This window comes from Haliotis rubra, unplaced genomic scaffold (genome assembly GCF_003918875.1).
Source record: "Haliotis rubra isolate DU_JTF1 unplaced genomic scaffold, ASM391887v1 Scf115, whole genome shotgun sequence".
Taxonomy (NCBI): domain Eukaryota; kingdom Metazoa; phylum Mollusca; class Gastropoda; order Lepetellida; family Haliotidae; genus Haliotis; species Haliotis rubra.
The window spans coordinates 1,118,575-1,131,192 of NW_025765059.1; the positions used below are offsets into that span (position 1 = coordinate 1,118,575).

Here is a 12,618-nt window from a genome sequence, read left to right on the forward strand (position 1 = left end):
CAGACCGTACTCAGCCGGACAGGTCGGGACAATCCACTTCAACTGATGCACGAGTTCGAGCCCAGTGTGGTACCACAATACATTGCCGACAAAGTAGACAGTATACTGTGTCGGTACAGACTGGACGAAGTGAGGATCGCCAGTCATGGGGCAGCAAGTTTCCATGTGTGGGTCAGTGGAACAGTGTTTACGGGAAGGTGTTACGTTATACATCCTACATACACCATGCATACCAAAGTGGTAATCAGAGGGAACACCCCACTGGGACTTAGAGGGAACATCACGGAGGGAATTAGAGGGAACATCACAGTGGGAATTAGAGGGAACATCACAGTGGGAAATAGAGGGATCATACCAGTGGGAATTAGAGGGAACATCACAGTGGAAATAGAGGGAACATCATAGTGGGAATTAGAGGGAACATCCCAGTGGGAATTAGAGGAAACATCCCAGTTGGAATTACAGGGAACATCACAGTGGAATTAGAGGGAATATCACAGTGAGAATTAGAGGGAACATCACATTGGAATAAGAGGGAACATACCAGTTGAAACAGAGGGAACATCACAGAGGAATTAGAGGGAATATCACAGTGAGAATTAGAGGGAACATCACATTGGAATAAGAGGGAACATCACAGTGGGAATTAGAGGGAACATCACAGTGGAATCAGAGGGAACATCACAGTGGGATTTAGAGGGAACATCACAGTGGGAAATAGAGGGATCATACCAGTGGGAATTAGAGGGAACATCACAGTGGAAATAGAGGGAACATCATAGTTGGAATTAGAGGGAACATCCCAGTGGGAATTACAGGGAACATCACAGTGGAATTAGAGGGAATATCACAGTGAGAATTAGAGGGAACATCACATTGGAATAAGAATTCTTTGGTGGGAACATCACAGTGGGAATTAGAGGGAACATCACAGTGGGACTTAGAGGGAACATCACAGTGAGAATTAGAGGGAACGTCACAGTGGGAATTAAAGGGAACATCACAGAGGAATTAAAGGGAACATCCCAGTGGGAATTAGAGGGAACATACCAGTAGAATAAGAGGGAACATCACAGTGGAATTAGAGGGAACATCACAATGAGAATTAGAGGGAACATCACAGTGGAATTAGAGGGAACATCACAGTGAGAATTAGAGGGAACATCACAGTGAGAATTAGAGGAAACATCACAGTGAGAATTGGAATTAGAGGGAAACATCACAGTGAGGAACATAGAGGGAACATCACAGTGGAATTAGAGGGAACATCATGAGTGGAATTAGAGGGAACATCACAGGTGAGAATTAGAGGGAACATCATAGTGGAATTAGAGGGAACATCACAGTGAGAATTAGAGGGAACATCACAGTGAGAATTAGAGGGAACATCACAGTGGAATTAGAGGGAACATCACAGTGAGAATTAGAGGGAACATCACAGTGGAATTAGAGGGAACATCACAGTGGAATAAGAGGGAACATCACAGTGAGAATTAGAGGGAACATCATAGTGGAATAAGAGGGAACATCACAGTGGAATTAGAGGGAACATCACAGTGGAATTAGAGGGAACATCACAGTGGAATTAGAGGGAACATCACAGTGAGAATTAGAGGGAACATCATAGTGAGAATTAGAGGGAACATCACCAGTGAGAATTAGAGGGAACATCATAGTGAGAATTAGAGGGAACATCACAGTGAGAATTAGAGGGAACATCATAGTGGAATAAGAGGGAACATCACAGTGAGAATTAGAGGGAACATCACAGTGGAATTAGAGGGAACATCACAGTGAGAATTAGAGGGAACATCACAGTGAGAATTAGAGGGAACATCATAGTGGAATAAGAGGGAACATCACAGTGGAATTAGAGGGAACATCACAGTGAGAATTAGAGGAACATCATAGTGGAGAATTAGAGGGAACATCACAGTGGAATTAGAGGGAACATCACAGTGAGAATTAGAGGGAACATCACAGTGAGAATTAGAGGGAACATCATAGTGGAATTAGAGGGAACATCACAGTGAGAATTAGAGGGAACATCATAGTGGAATAAGAGGGAACATCACAGTGAGAATTAGAGGAACATCATCATGAGGGAATAAGAGGGAACATCACAGTGAGAATTAGAGGGAACATCACACAGTGGAATTAGAGGGAACATCACAGTGGAATTAGAGGGAACATCACAGTGAGAATTAGAGGGAACATCACAGTGAGAATTAGAGGGAACATCACAGTGAGAATAAGAGGGAACATCACAGAATGAGAACATTAGAGGGAACATCACAGTGAGAATTAGAGGGAACATCATAGTGGAATAAGAGGGAACATCACAGTGAGAATTAGAGGGAACATCACAGTGAGAATTAGAGGGAACATCACAGTGGAATTAGAGGGAACATCACAGTGAGAATTAGAGGGAACATCACAGTGGAATTAGAGGGAACATCACAGTGAGAATTAGAGGGAACATCATGTGAGAATTAGAGGGAACATCACAGTGGAATTAGAGGGAACATCACAGTGGAATTAGAGGGAACATCACAGTGAGAATTAGAGGGAACATCACAGTGGAATTAGAGGGAACATCACAGTGAGAATTAGAGGGAACATCATAGTGGAATAAGAGGGAACATCACAGTGGAATTAGAGGGAACATCACAATGAGAATTACAGGAAACATCCCAGTTGGAATTAGAGGGAACATCCCAGTTGGAATAAGAGGGAACATCACATTGGAATTAGAGGGAACATCACAGTGAGAATTAGAGGGAACATCACAGTGAGAATTACAGGAAACATCCCAGTTGGAATTAGAGGGAACGCCCAAGTGGGAATTAGTGGGGATACCCCAGTAAGAAATATTTGGAGTACACCAGTGAGAGTGGGAATACCCCAGTACGAATAAGGTGGATTCCTTCACAAAGAATTCTGTGGTAACGGAGTTATTGTCGAACTATAAAAGCCTCCAATTTCTAATTGTCATATTGTCGAATTTTCTGCCAAGTTGTGAAATCAAAATATGGCTAAAATAGTGCATATATGACAGAGTGTACACAATTGATTACAGATTATTGATGTAGCACAACGTTCGTCATCAAAGTACCACATAGCCAAAAGCAACAAAATATTTTCGTATAAAGTAAGGAGAGATTTGAAAGAAGATTCTTCACCGTCCTAAAATTTTTGTACTTCCTATTTTACAGGCTGATGAAAAGTTGGATCAGGTGTATGCCCTAAATGGCTGGAAGCGAAGAAAGCAATAATCCCAGTAAAAGCATGATGAAAACAAGCATGTACATTCAGTGCTTTGTGTTACGATCAAAATATATGTATATGTACAACGTACTGCAGACTGACGATGGTCATCGGGTCGGGAACAACGAATGAAGACGTGGTTAACGCTTCGAACTACTTCTCGCTTCGTCCGAAAACATACTTGTACCGTGATAAGTAAAGTTGCTTCATAGTTAGTGACAATACCCTGATGAGTTGTTCAGTACTATAGACTCTCAAGCGTGAGGAATAAAAAGAGGGACTAATATTTTCAGGAAGAGAATGGCAACTGAGCCTTAATGGGTTGCCAAGTTCACATCGTGCAAACTACTGGAAAACAATTATGAGAAGTGAAGTAATCAACAATTCAATACAAGCCTGCAATGGAGGTTTGGAGAATTGGACGATAAAACAAGGTTAAACAACATACATCTGGACCAATGAGTGAGTGAGTGAGTGAGTTTGGTTTAACGCCACATTGAACATTACTCCAGATTGGTCACAGTGTGTTAGCTTGATGGGTGAATAGCCTGGCGTAATGCAGGAACATTCAATATGGGACACCGAGACAGAACAGGACGACGACTGGACCACGCCCAAGGGACGTAACTTTAAATTGTACCATATGAACACCTGTACTATGCTGAAGGATATACGCAGGTGTTTCTTCAGTACGCAGTGGTCGGTGTTTTCAACAACATTCTATTTTCACGCTCATCCGGACCATACCTTGTGTATATATACAGTCATGCTCCTGTCGAACAATATTACATTGAGTTCTGTTTATTATCAAAGTCCAAACCCAAACGTAGGCATATCGTATATTAACCGTTATAAGGGCTGTTTAAATACTAGACAGTGTACATGTACTTTTACGACGACAGTAATTAGGCTGTAAGGAACAAGACAGAGCAACCAATTATTAAATATTTACTATGCATCCAATTACGTTTTTTTTTAGATTATGATTGTTTTTCTTTGCTAAGCTCAAGAGTTGATTGGTTATCAATAATGTATTGAATTCCTGCAGTCATTTCTTTGTGTTTGCCTGCCTTCACCTTGGTGATAGCGTTACAATAACATATGCTCCAACTGAAAATAAATACTTTTCGTGGCTGTATTCGTCTTGTGATGTAGTCTCTGTGGTGCTTGAACGCCCATTTCAAAGGATGGAACAATACACCACACAGATATGAAAACCCATAATTCAGCGTCTCGACTGGCACATCAGTTGTCATAAATATTTGCATGAAGTTGGGGTATTTCTAAAGAAAACATATCGACCAAGTGGATTTCATGAAGCTTTACTGTCGCCTTTGGATGTAAAGAAAGGTTTCTTATTTCCTGAATGAGTTCCACTTTTTGCTGGTATGTCTTTACTATACTGATATAAGGACAAAATATCTACCACAATATTACCATTCATATCCTACCAATTTAATTTGTTAATGAACTCTAATAATACAACTTATATTCGTTAACTTGGTATGTATATCCACCATGCTTCTGAACAAAGAAAACAACGTTTGCAGACATTGTGATTGTAAGCCATTATTGTTCTCATACTTTGTACTATAGGCCTGTGGCCTCTTCAGTAATGGAATAAAGAGAGAGTTGACATGAATATATAATTGAAATTGAAGTATTACCTCATAATGGGTTTAATGTGATATAATATCATCAACTTTCGTCGATCTGGTTATCTGAGTGCGCTAATCTGGAACAGGCGCGCCACTAGGGACGTCTAGGGCATATACCTTTACAGGTACAGTAACTCTACAGGTACAGTAACTCTACAGGTTCAGTAACTCTACAGGTACAGTAACTCTACAGGTACAGTAACTCTACAGGTTCAGTAACTCTACAGGTACAGTAACTCTACGGGTACAGTAACTCTACAGCTACAGTAACTCTACAGCTACAGTAACTCTACAGGTACAGTAACTCTACAGGTACAGTAACTCTACGGGTACAGTAACTCTACAGCTACAGTAACTCTACAGCTACAGTAACTCTACAGCTACAGTAACTCTACGTTGAAAAGAAAATACAGTACGTTTACCACCATTACACTTGATGGTCCGATATGTCGGAGGCTATACCTTCATGGTATGGAGCCCCAAACAGTACGTTTCCGTTTCTGACAAAGCAATCTCCAATAATCCAATATAATGGCATGTTTACACTCAAACATTGTTGTTCTTTTTACGTCAGTTTGGGCGTCACGTATCCGCTGTTCCTGAAACAATAAATCTTTCTGGACATGTTTTGCCATTTGTTTTGCCATCACATTTGTTTACAGACGTTCGATCCTAATCGAACATGGCGGCCTTCCATGACAGAGAATGATGGCGATGCGACCATTGTGTGTTTTATACTGACATTGGATACATATGTTCGCTGTATTTTACAAAGAACTGATCACCCCTTGTTTATACAAATATTTAATTATCCAATGTGGAAAATGTTTTCGTCACTCGTGATGACATTGCTCTTTGTCACTTGACGACTTCCACACTGATACGGTGAGTTCATTAACGCAAAGAACTTCAGCGTGAGATAAAAGATGACAAAAGATGTCATAAAATTGGCTGGGTTTAAGAGTTCAAACAAATTACAGCGAAGTGATGCCAATGACAGTAGACAATAGAGTCTCAACACAAGTTACATTAGGTGTGCAAGATGGAATAGCAGTGGTTATTTGTGGGAAAGTCATAATGATGATAATAGTCACCTGGAAGCAACACTAGTAATATTTCAAAAATAGGAGAAGAAAAGGCGCTGTTTTTGATTTGACGTGAAATGTGAGAAACTTGTGCTTACCCACCAATATAGTCTAAATACATATGTACCCTCTTTTAAGTTCCATTTTATGCAGGGTTTGTGTACAGCTGTTCTAGAAGAGTAAAGATTGTACTTGAGAGGACAAAGCATCAAACTCAAATAACTTTCAAACCACTGCTTACTGTAATTAGACTGTAATTAGACTGTAAAACATTTCCGACAACTAAATATTGTTGAAACACAATGTTGTGTACTTGTACTGAATCCTAGCGGAGACTGGTAATAAAACTGCAATGTTGTTTAACATCAAATACGCTGACGTATAATAACTTATATTATAACGTTGAACCTGACAGCTACAACATGGCTTACTTCTTACGTGTTAGGGGCGGTGGGGTAGCCTAATGGATAAAGCGTTCGCTCGTCACACCGAAGACCCGGGTTCGATTCCCCACATGGGTACGATGTGTGAAGCCCATTCTGGTGTCCCCGCAGTGATATTGCCTGGAATATTGCTAAAAGCAGCGTAAACGTAACTCCCTCACTCATTCACTTACTCACTCTTACGTGTCACGTTGTTATGATGCTTAGAAGTTTGTGACTGGTGTTTTAGAAGTTTGGTGAAACGGTGATATGGCTGACAAAAGTAGATATAGTCAGGCTCAGTATTAACAATAATGGTTATATATAGCTACATGTTATTAGCACGCTTCGAGAGGCAACTCCGGGCAGAGAATAGCGGCACCTGTGGCGATAAGTCCCTCATATCCCTACATTTATGATCATATGGATAAAGTTCACTTAAAACTTTAAATACATTATTTATTTTTCCAAGAAACAAATATATACAAACAAAATATGTCTATGTGCGTTACAGGCTACAGTGAAACAAAGAACACATTCCTTACGTTTCCGGGTATAATTACTGAATATACGTTTATAACTGTGCACTTTATATATTTGTATTTATCAATATGTACCGTATTACTCCCTCTCTTGGATAAATCCCGGCAATATCACGAAACACAGATTTCACCCATATGAGGAATCGAGCCAGGAGGAATGCGAGGCACGAGTTATCTCCCTTTGCATAGTCTAGCAAATGATGGAAGTAGTTTACGAACCAATTGAGTGAGTGAGCGAGTTTAGATTTACGCTGCCCTCAGCAATAGTCCAGCTTTATGGCGGCGGTCTGTAAATAATCTAGCTAAGATGCATAGCGTTCACTTCAGCATGAGCGTTCATGTTAGTGAACGCTATGTATCTTAGCTATAAATAATCGAGTCTAAAACCAGACAATCCAGTGATCAACAGCATGCGCATCGATCTGCGCAGTTGGGAACCGATGACATGTGTCAACCAAGTCAGCGAGCCTGACCACCCGATCCCGTTAGTGGCCTCTTTACGACAGGCATGGGTTATGGAAGTTCAATATTCTAACCTGGCCTTTCATGGGTATTTTTCCAACCGCGTAAACGTGGGAGAAAAACCTAGAGCAAAATATTAGGGTAGTGAGCACCTTTGGTTTCAGGTGCAAGTGCGTGAGAACGCTGGGTATCAAGCATAATATAATAATAATAAATGCATATTTATAGTGCGCCTATTCCACATCCTTGGGCATGCTCAAAGCGCTGTGTACAGATAATTTACACGAGAATATTTTACAGCCGAGATTATAAGTAATATACTGAGAACAGGTTTTAAGTCTGACTTTAAAATGTCATTAGTGTAAGCTTTGATTTTAATATGTGCCTGAACCTTGTCAATCAGAATAAATGAAGGCGTGACGAGGCTATATAAACGTATGTAGAATCTGTCAGTGGTCTTGAATAACACGCGGCCTGTCTTTAGAATCCCACACGAAATATGCGCAGTGAAATCAAACATATTTGTATCTTTTGCTTCAGAACATTGTTCACTTCACGGCTGTCCCTATATTCTTAACCATGACGTTGCAATATTGTTGTAATAAATGTGTTACACCGACTCGCTCGGTTGTGTTCCCATGACGACAGTGGTCAGACTGGCCTGACATTTGTAAGGCTTCAGTGCAGTGTTTGTTTACATCACAGAAATATACAAATTCATTTCATGGGGACTTTAGGGGACGCTTCCACGGTGAAATGCTCGCTCTTATTTTTCACAAAGAATAGGAAAGTCACCATTTTGGTTTCTCTACGATTGATTTTAGCCATCCTAAGTTGGTCATGAGCAACTTAGACTTTGAATCTTAACTTTACGATTGACTTAGGTAAGATTGGTTAGTGGAACGGTATGCCGATCGTAACGTCACGCTAAGATTGGGATTTTAGGGGTTTACGATTGGCATAGGGCTAAGATCGGTTAGTGGAACGGCACCCAGGGCCCCGTTCCACTAACCGATCTTAACTAAGATCAATCTTAGCAAGTTACGCCAATTTTACAATCGTCTTAGCTAAAAGTTACACCCGTTCCACTAACCGATTTTAGGCCGATCGTAGCCGGTCCCGATCTTACGATCCGATCCTAGCTAAGATCGAGACTCTTTCGTGCGAGAGATAGAAAATGCGAGGCACGAGTTATCTCCTTTCGTTAGCCTAGCAGAGGACGATGGAAGTTTAACTTTAGAACCAACTGTGATCGCGGAGAAGAACTCCTCGAGGGAGAAAAAGCAATTTTTCTCCTGAGGAAGTAGCCATTCTTATTGACGAAGGGTCCACCATCACTCCCTTTATCGGCTTCTTTCGACCCGGAGTGACGAAGAAATCTAAAGATTCGATGTAGGAGAAGATAGCTTCAAAGTAAGTGCTTTGTCCGTGTTTTCAACATGTTTATATATTCCTTTTACATATTACACAGTACCATAGTTACGGTGGTATTTCGTTAATATGCATCCCTAATGTTTAGCGTTTTATCATCAGGAACATATTCTATTTGCACCGGTAAATTGGGCAGGTAACTCTCGCTTGTAAACATCCCAATCATTTCTACTTTACTTCCGCATTCCACATTCGGTAACGCAAAGACGTATAACGTCTCTGGGTAACGGTAAGATGGACACTTTTTCTTCAACTTGAAATATCAGATGGTAAGTGATCACATAAGTTTGCTAAAAAGAAATTACATGTAACTGATAATAAAAATGGAGGAAAGTAAGATATGTACAGGGCTAAAAACTAAAACTATGAATTGGGATTTGAGTCTGCAGTGAATTTAAAAGCACTTCTACTTATAATTTGTCTTTCAGACTCATTTTTAAACAGGTTTATAGCCATTGAACTAAGTATCAACACAATATATATTTTAGATTTTAATTCATAAATTTCATAAATTATTAATGAAAACAGCCAACTTGGAGCCATGTACAACAAATCAAAATGGACAAGTGAAATATAATTAAGGTTTTATTTAAGTTTCATAACCCATTTTCTGAAGTCATGTGGAAGCAAGAACAATGACATGGACTATAATGAAATGATGATTGAAATATATATCATTGACATATTCTTCAAAGAATTTGATATTATGGCAAACAGATAATTATTTTATGATAAGTATATTGATGCTATACTATACTAATATTTCAGAATAAGTGCCAACACACAGCTGGTGTGAGATCGGCGTGTGAAGTCCGAAAGAAGTGGAATGACATAAGGTAAAAATTCCTTTTGTTTTCTTTGAATAGATTAACCTTGAAAATAATACATTCAACCAACAATTGAAATTATCTATCACCTCAAGATTCATTATGATTTTACACTTACCCAACCAACTCATCTGACTGTCACAAAATGATATCAGTGTACATGTATTCAATATTTACAGATCAAAAGTGTTATTCTGTAAATGAAAGAGACTAGAGTGATTGAAGACGCACATGAAAATTGTGTATGATGAAAATTTTATGTACACATGATCATTTTTCCAGAAGGAAATTCTTTCATCTGATTTAAATTGTATATCACATTGTCTCTATACCAAAGTGATGAACTAGGTTCCCCTAAAATTCAGAACCTGTAATGAGTATGTGGCCAAAAGACTATATGAAATATTTGATTTCCAGATGCCAGGTAAAAAGAGCTCAGCTCATGAAAAAGGAGGCCTGTAAGACTGGCGGTGGTCCCTCTGCTGTTATGCTCAATGAGCTGGATGAAAAGGTATGAAATGTTTACTTCACAGATATAATAAATGGAAGATGAAATTTAATTTTTCCTTATCATAAATCTATTTCGTTGAGTAGTATTTTTAGTTGTGACAAGAGAAAATTAGTTGCATAAAATATTATTCTTACAAGTTGTATATTACCTGGTGAGGTTAAATAGATGATTCATTTGAATATCAAAAGTGCCATTTATTACATGTACCACAAATTTATTTCTTATGTGAAATTATAGCTTTTCTTCAAATGTTCAAATTCATGTTTTCAGGTGCTCTCAACCATTCCTATTTGTCAGGTTGAGGGAATTGATGGTGGAATTGAAACTCCACTTTGTACTTGGTAATTATAATTTAATTTGACACCTTTTCACCAAAACCAGTGGTCATAACAATGAAGATATATGAATTAGATTTTGAGTATAACTGTAATTTTAAGTAACTGTTTATCAAGGGATTTATTATCTGTACCTATTTTTGATTAATTAATCAAATAATGATGCTCCTGTATGTACTTTGTTTATAGAAGATCAACCTCAACAGTTGAAGCATGTCTCCCTCAGGAAAGTGCTGCAGGTACATATTTATCAAAACAGTGTATAAATAATGAGAAATTGTGAACACCAAGGATGTTTTACATTTTCATATCCAGATATAGTAAATTGAAAGTCTGTGTATTCTTACACCCCATAATCAATGTCAAATTTCATAGACAATAAATATCAATGATTTCATGAGATTTGAAGTAAAGTTTTGTTGTAAAGAATTTAAACATTTTCAACATCTTTTTGTTCAATGTTTTAGCACTAAGAACAGTGGAATCAGTTAATGCGGGAAGTACATCCACAACATCAGTGGCAAGTGCTGTGATCCCCCCATCCCAAAAAAAGATAGCAACAAGCACAGCGATGTCAATATCCTCAGCTGTATAAGAACATCAGCCTCTACAGTAACCCCCAGAAGCGGGTCCACAAGCCATGTGCAGGGTCTGGTGAAGGTAGAGGAGTCAAAGTTGAGGTGCTGCAACAGCTGCTTAGTGTGGAGACACAGAGGCTGGCCGGGAGAGGGAGAGACTAGCACTAGAGAGGGACAGACTGGCACTTGACCGGCAGCGTCTTGAGCTAAAGGAGAGGATGTACAATTCCAATGTTGAAAATTTCATCACACCTGTGATAAGTTTTGATTAAAGAATGCGGCTTATTTTTAATATTGTGACATAATTTAGCAAAAAACAATTGATGTACTATTTGATGCATTCCTGCAGTTGAACAATATTTAATGGTGTGCATGTATAAAATAAACAAAACTGAGATTTTATCCTGTATTCATTGTTTATGGTTGAAGGTAACATATACTAGTAATTACTTTTTAAAGTGAATATGCTACTTCTCACCATGTTCATGCTGTGAAAAAATGATCAATGAGGTGTTGTCGGACTTGGTGGCCGTCATTGACCGCTCCTTGGTAAAGTCATCTGTGTTGTCTTCCTCCATGGGTTCTGGTTGGGGTAGAAGCAGGTCTATGCAGAAGTTGTGTAAGTAGAAACACGACAAAATTACTTTGCAGCATTTCTTGGTAGAGAAGGGCAGGTATCCAGTGCTTTTGTGCAAACACCTGCAAACATATTAACACTACTACAACACTTCATAATCCAAATCAACTTCTTTCATGAATTATTCTCAATTTTACCTAACTGTTCAGTAAAATTAATTTCATGAAAATCATTTTAATTTGACGAAGCTTTTATTTTGATAATGACTGCAAGTGTATATTTGTTGTTATGAAACCAACCTGAATCGTGATTTCAGGACACCAAAATCCTCTCTACCACATTTCTTGTCTTGCAGTGTTGCTGATTGGTATCTCTGCTGAGCCGGGGTGCTTGGATCTGCCAGGGGTCAACAACCATGGTCGACACCCATATCTTTGTCAAAACATAATTGAAATATTGATATGGCTATTAGAAAAGAGTTGCATCAAGTTTGAAGTTATGTATTTATAATATGATCATTAAGTTAAACTATGACAATTAGGTAACAGATAAAAATACCTTATATGCCAATCATGCTTTTATACATACAAATACATCTGACACTAACTAACATTACTGTACCCTGAATCTCCAAGGAGAAAACCGTCTGGGCAATCATGTTGGAATGTTTGTCCAATGATACCTGTTGTTTAGAATGGAGGAATCATGCGCAGATCCTGGCCATCTTGCCACAACATTAGTAAATCTGAAATGTTAAAGTAATGTACATTTTTAATATAAAGACTGCACATTTTTTTTCTATTTGTAGTTCTTCAATCAAACTGTAAAATGTAATAAGAATAAGAAATAGGAAATATTAGGAATGGAAAACTACAAAAATAAACTTAAAGCATTAATATATGATCAGCATGCGCAGATCCACA

At 38.6% G+C, this 12,618-nt stretch overlaps 1 long non-coding RNA gene across 1 annotated transcript; it reads left to right on the forward strand.

Annotated features, from left to right (window-relative positions):
- LOC124254840 lies at positions 1–4,405 on the forward strand. Its single transcript, XR_006892569.1, has 2 exons — positions 1–171; positions 3,216–4,405. It is a non-coding gene; the product is annotated as an uncharacterized LOC124254840 (long non-coding RNA).
- The last annotated feature ends 8,213 nt before the right edge of the window (positions 4,406–12,618 follow it).